Genomic DNA, 7,188 nt, shown 5'->3' with positions numbered 1-7,188 from the left:
TCTTACTGCGACACATTCAGTTACATTGAGTAAGAGAAACAACAGTCTGCCAGAAAGCAGTTCCATTCTAAAGTCCTGGCTCTTTCTGAAAGCACATGACCAGGCAAAATGACTTGAGATGGCTGGCTACACACCAATGTTACAACTTAAAAAATACAGTTGCTGGTTCGGGAATTACATTTTATATTATTTGCAGTGTAAAAAGTGTAATTTAGAAATAAAATATACATCATAAAAATCATGTCAGAATCTATTGTATCAATTTTAACAGCTGCCTGTAATGAAACCCAGAGATTCTGCTCAGCAGGGACGAAGATAAGAAATGTTTCAACTAAATGTATCCATTTACAACAGTTTACAGGGTCGGCGACCCCCTCCCAGAGCTGCTTCAGAAGGTGAAAAATGACTCTTTACACTTCAATATTATAAAAACGGTCACAAATAGAAAATAGACATTGGAAAATGACGTTATTTCTGATGATCTATCTGAAACCAACTAGTTTTTTGAAGGTGAACCACCCCTTTAATTGGTATGTCTGGACATTTTGTATATAAAAAAAAAAAAAAGGTTTTTATTGCTTCCTTCCAAATGTTCACCAATGTATACTGCACATTATTTCCTAGTGTGTACCTAGTCATGTAGCCACAGGATCCTGCAGGGTAAAGGCACTGTTTCTCTCCTCAACTTCACATCACTGGAGGCAAAGGTTAAGAAGTCACTTAAAGGTACCAGTAGATTCTTTAATTGCCTTAGTAACAAAACACATTACATTTGTTATTACTATATATATATATATATATATATATATATATATATATATATATATATATATATATATATATATATATATATATATATATATATATATATATATATATATAATTGTTTTACTTTGAACGCAGCAAGTAAGTTGCGAGTAAAACTTAGTCCCTTTATAAAATGTATAATGAAGCAATAGAATTCTTAATGAATCAGATGCAGGCTGAGGGTAGGTCTGCAAGTAAAATTAAAGTAACACCCGTTACGTAGTGTGTTTTAAATCATCATTCTGTATTTATTGCAGGGAAATCGTGCACAACATGTTTCAGCCAGTGTACTACTTTAATTTTACTTGGAATTCTGGCATCCTAACACGGGGGCTGCAACCTGTTGAGAAGCCCTACAATTCAGTTTGAAACTATAAGGATAATCCAGTATTCATTTGAGTGTAAGACTGGTCACACTGGGGATGACTTTGATGTAGTTGGCCATCTTAAATATATTGCAATATATGGACAAACAATCCCTGTTTTGTTTAAAGGGGAAGGCATTTTTAGTAGCCTAAGGCACAAAATGTTTCGATATTCTAAATATATTGGGTTGAGTGCAGAGGACCTCTTGTATTTGTCTATATGAATTTTTTGTCCACAACCTTGCATACCCCCATACTTTGCACCCCCGCTTAATGATATATATATATATATATATATATATATATATATATATACACACACACACACACACACACAATAGTAAAATGGGGATTAATCTGAACACTGGATTAGTTTGTCTCAGCAGGATCCCCTGCATAAGGAATCAGAGCTCAGGGCTATGCAGCTTGCAGCTTAGTGCAGTTGTAACATTAAATCGCTCTTCCAAAGGAGGCTACAGAATGAGGTCATTGGCAAATATCCAGGGAGGAGGTGCAGTAGGGACGTGTAAAGCAAAAGTTCAAGTAAGTGGAATATCACACAAGGATTACAGGCTGTTTGATGGCATAGAAAAGGCAATGCAGAATATGGGGTTCCTTTCCTGTTCTGTTATTGAACACACCATTCTTGTTTCCAATAACCTATTATTCTAGGGAAAACCATTTTAAAGCAACAGGGGGCTGCACAGAAGTTTTTGATATTGTGTTGCTTATGGAAATGAACACTAAGGAAATAAAGTAGCTAAAATCCCTTTATTTAGTAAAACTGGATGGGGTAGAAAAGCTGTCTAAAACTTATGATAAGCTAACCAAAGCAAAACTGCAGAAAAAAACTGTTTAAAGAATCATCATTTTGAACTTTAGCATAGCTTGGAGCTGTTCCCCCCTTACTAATGGCCATGAAATAAATCTGGTGAACAGCAAAATTTCACAGTAAAGGCAAGCACTTTGCCACTTCTTGCTGTGCAAATAATCCTTTATTTTAGCCAGTTTTACAACTCCAAGTACAGAACAACCTCCCTTCGTCACATGTATCATTTATTGAATTAATTGAATTGGGACTTATAATAAATGAAGTTTTTATCATTTATCAATGGATCAACTTGGCCCACCATACCCATTACTAAACTGGCCAGTAAAGATAGGGTCACACAATAAAGCCATGTTGTCTGGATGATGATCAGCTGAATGTACAGTCACCTACAAAAGTTATTGATCAGAATCTTTTTATCCTACACACTGGCAGATATCAGTCCAGTGTGGTTATAACTGATCTAATTGGCCTACTATTAATTGCCAGCTTCAGAGATATAGAATATAGATGCAAACCCCTGCAACAGGAAGGTGATTTACCATTCTTCTTTTAATTTATAGGCATTATAGTTAATTTATCAAATGTATGAGGCGCTAATAACCAATTAGTAAACAGTGTTTACATAATAAAGTAAAGATTGCTAGATCGGTTTCAAAAGTAACAGTAGCATTTAGATAATCCATACAATATATAGTGAATAAAGTACCCCCTCTTGTAAAATATAAGGATATTATTAGTTACCGAGGAGTTTCATGACCATATAAAAACACGAGGCCGAAGGCCGAGTGTTTTTATACAGGTCATGGAACTCCGAGGTAACTTCTAATATCCTCATATTTTACAACTGGGGGTACTTTATTTATTATAATACACAAATTTTAGTGAGTCATGTGACAAAAATGACATCACTACTCACCGTTTATAACTGATGACATCACTACTCACCGTTTATAAGGATATAATTTACAGGATATTCATGGCTTTTGTGTATTATAACAAGATAACATCTGACAAATAATCCAGACAGGATAATGCATCCCTGCATTTAAGGTCACCATTAAGTAAAGGTGTTAAAATGTGCATTATATATTCCCTTGTAAGGCTAAGGCCACACTAGGCGATAGCGCCGCGATTTGACTCGCCGCGACTTTTAAGCCGCAATCGCTGGGGAAACTTTTGCGCTGGCGTCTATGGGGAATCGCCAGCGTAAAAACACACGCGGCGATCTTTTTTCTATTGTCGCTCGAAATCGCCTAGCGAGGCAATTTCGAGCGACAGTAGAGAAAAGATCGCCGCGTGTGTTTTTACGCTGGCGATTTTTCGCGATTCCCCATAGACGCCAGCGAAAAAAAGTTTCCCCAGCGATTGCGGCTTAAAAGTCGCGGCGAAAAGTCGCCGCGAGTCAAATCGCGGCGCTATCGCCTAGTGTGGCCTTAGCCTAAGAAGTAAAAAGGTGTAAGTCCAAGGAAGGCTAAACAGATTATGCACTACAGAAATCTACTGATAGATCGACTATTAAGAAGATTATTTGTGATGAGATCAACTCTGAATAAAATCTTTTAATGGGATTAGTTCCTGATGAACAAGGAACATAATTAGCACTGAAGATCAGGTCATGTTCCAATTTCTGCTTTCCTGCTGTATTAAAAGAGAAGGGGGATTAGGGGAGAAAAAGATGTTAAGGGATGTTAGTAAGCATTTAAATCTAGCTGCTGAGACAACTTTAATGTAATCACTATAAAATAAAATCAGTAATAATGGAATGCAATAAGTGGTCTGTTACATAAGTACTGCAATCCTCATAGACGGGGGCCGGATTAATAAACTGTAATTTCTATGGACCAGCAACAAAGGTTCTTGCTTGGTAAAAAAAGATGATATAATTTATTCCAACATGAAATATGAGCTTGTCCAATCATTACACCCCCCTCATTAATATGCATCAGGGAATAATGATTAAGAGGGGTGATAGAGGACAACACTGCTGGGGAGCTCTAACACTCACCAAAGAACAGAATGCTCTTTGGTTACTAGACACATTATAATAAACAGACACGTGTCTGTTATGACAAATATGTGAACTCTTTAAATCCTTTCCTGACAGTCAGGGATGTCAATAACTATGATAAAGTTGGGAAAGTTGAAAATCTGGGAATCCTTTAAAATCACTCCGTTTGAATTTTCATAAATGTGCCCTTAAAATGTATAAACCACTAAAAATAAATAACTCAAATGAATGCAAATTGCAAAAGTGCTCAGAGAAGCATTCAGTGTAAGCTCATTCAATTATTTTTTTGGGGTTTAAATCCCCTTTAAGAATTTTTTTAATGTGATTGTGAGGTCGGATACATTGGATAGCAAGTGAGAAAATACAGAATATGTCTGCCGTAAATGCTGTTCCCTCACTTGGTAAATAGTCAACAGTCAACCAATAACTTATCAAATGGGGGAATATTTATTTTGTGTCCATAACCATTGCTGAAGAATTTCCCTTTTCTTTACAAAGACAAGGCCTGCTCAGTCTTGCCTGCCTGAGTGCCAATACTGCCACCTTGAGGATTCACATGAAAAACAACCAATAAAAGGAGTTGCTAAATTACTACAGATTTTTTATAATGGGAAACAAACTACCAACTGTGCAAAAGTAAGTTCTTTACTATAAACTTTGAATATGCGATTTCATTACCCACCAGCACTTTGTGCTCTTCACTTTAGTGCCTGTAGGATAAAACAAGTTTACTTAGGAAAACTATATACAGAAGAATCCCATTTTACTTTTCCCAGGAGACAGCATCAAAATGATTTAAATTCTGTCAAACCATATAACTTAAAAGCAGGGTTCTAACTGCATTTTTTGTTTAAGTCAATATCAGCTTTCTTAATTTGATGAAATGTATGATTTGTATATAATTCCACTACTATAAGAAGTTATATAGCTCTAAATACCTCCCCCCAAATTCTTAAATAATTGAGATAGGGGATCTCTTTTGCATAAATCTTCTTTGTTTTTTTCTGTAAAATCTAAGGATATTATAAGTCACCTAGGGGTTCCATGACCATATAAAAGCAAAAGGCCAATGTTTGCATACAGGTCATGAAACTCATTACTTTTGGTAACACTTCTCCATAACAAATATATTGTTATATATGTGTATGAAATACCAAACTGCAAACCTATGCTAAAATTAGCAATATTTTTTAATCTCCTGCATACAGCACATCATAAATATGAATGGCAAGTATCATCTGGACTTTATGATACCATGTATACATAGGATTACTTGACTTTAAGAGACCCCACATGAATAGTGCGGTACATTTCTTATGAATGACAATGTGGTCCCTGCAAACAGAAACACTAAAGTCCATGCTGTGTGTCCTAAAAACTACCATACCCCATAAAAGCCACATATTTTTGGAAAATAAATATGAATTCAAACGTAACGTGCTTTTCTATGCATCGCTAGAATTGCTGATATATAGAAAACAGTCTTTTTACATGAGTAATCAGTCCACAAAGCAGCCTTGTGTAATAATTTACATACTCCTAAATACATGCAAGATATTTCATCTAAGCAAAACATTTGAATGGGTATGATATTCTTAAAGGAAAACTATACCCCCAAAATGAATACTTAAGCAACAGATAGTTTATATCAAATTGAATGACATATTAAAGAATCTTACCAAACTGGAATATATATTTACATAAATATTGCCCTTTTACATCTCTTGCCTTGAACCACCATTTCGTGACTCTATCTGTGCTGCCTCAGAGATCACCTGACCAGAAATACTACAACACTAACTGTAACAGGAAGAAGTGAGGAAGCAAAAGGCAGAACTCTGTCTGTTAATTGGCTCATGTGACCTTACATGTGGTTTGTATGTGTGCACAGTGAATCTTACGATCTCAGGGGGCGGCCCTTATTTTTTAAAATGGCAATTTTCTATTTCTGATTACCCAATGGCACATACTACTAAAAAAGTATATTATTATGATATTGGTTCATTTACATGAAGCAGGTTTTACACATGAGCTGTTTTACTCAGTATCTTTTAATAGAGACCTACATTGTTTGGGGGGTATAGTTTTCCTTTAAATATAACCAATTCCAGTCCTTACATTTTATAATCAAATTCTAGTTTATTTATTTATTTTTATTTTTTTGCATCTTGTGCATTGTTGCTACATCCAAACAATTCATGTGGGCAGCTAAGGCAAATTGTTGCTGCAGATACGGACCATAACGTGTCATTCCCCTGGGCATTCCATCCCGAGCTATGGCACACTGTATGCATGAATGGTGGCTCAGACTAGTATTAAAACAAATATTAATGATGTAACTTAGGCTACACATGTTCCGGTTTCTTTTCCACTGTGTGTGCGCATACCTTAAAGTGCCAACCAATATGAGGGGGGGGAGATTGGCTGCATTTAAAATGCAAAAAAATTGAGCCTATGTCACATCCATTTGGATGCAGCATAATGCTCCCAAATGCATTGCAAAAAAAACAGTGCACCAATACCTGCTGCCAATAAAGTGTGTTTTTCACATGCACATGCATGCCATTCACAAATGTGATTCCTGATCAAAATATTAGCTTTATGAATTTAGTTGTATAAAATAGCAACCAGCAACTGCACCGTGTGGTCAGCAGGTGTTGGGGTAGGGGCAAGCAACTAGAGTAAGTAAACTGCATACCGTATATACTCGAGTATAAGCCGTCCCGAGTATAAGCCGAGGTACCTAATTTTACCTCCAAAAACTGGGAAAGCTTATTGACTCGAGTATAAGCCGAGGGTGAGAAATGCAGCAGCTTCTGGTAAGTTTCAATCAAAAAATTGAGGGTTTGTGCTCCCATTGGAGGTGCCGGCGTCTCGTTTTTGGATGCCGGCGACCATTCTTGGACGCCGGCGACCATTCTTGGACGCCGGCGAATATTCTTGGACGCCGGCGACTATTCTTAGGCGCCGGCGACCGTTTTTGCGCTTGACCCGAGTATAAGCCGAGGTAGCGTTTTTCATCATATTTTGGGGGCTGAAAAACTCGGCTTATACTCGAGTATATACGGTATGTCTCAGTGTATTAGGGGATGTTTACTCACCTTAAAAAACAAGCGTATCTTGCCTTGAATCTTTTGCGATTTCTGTGGTGCTCATGAATGAAACAATTGCATTCA

This window comes from Xenopus laevis, chromosome 5L, assembly GCF_017654675.1.
Source record: "Xenopus laevis strain J_2021 chromosome 5L, Xenopus_laevis_v10.1, whole genome shotgun sequence".
Classification (NCBI taxonomy): Eukaryota; Metazoa; Chordata; class Amphibia; order Anura; family Pipidae; genus Xenopus; species Xenopus laevis.
This window is presented reverse-complemented; position numbering follows the sequence as displayed.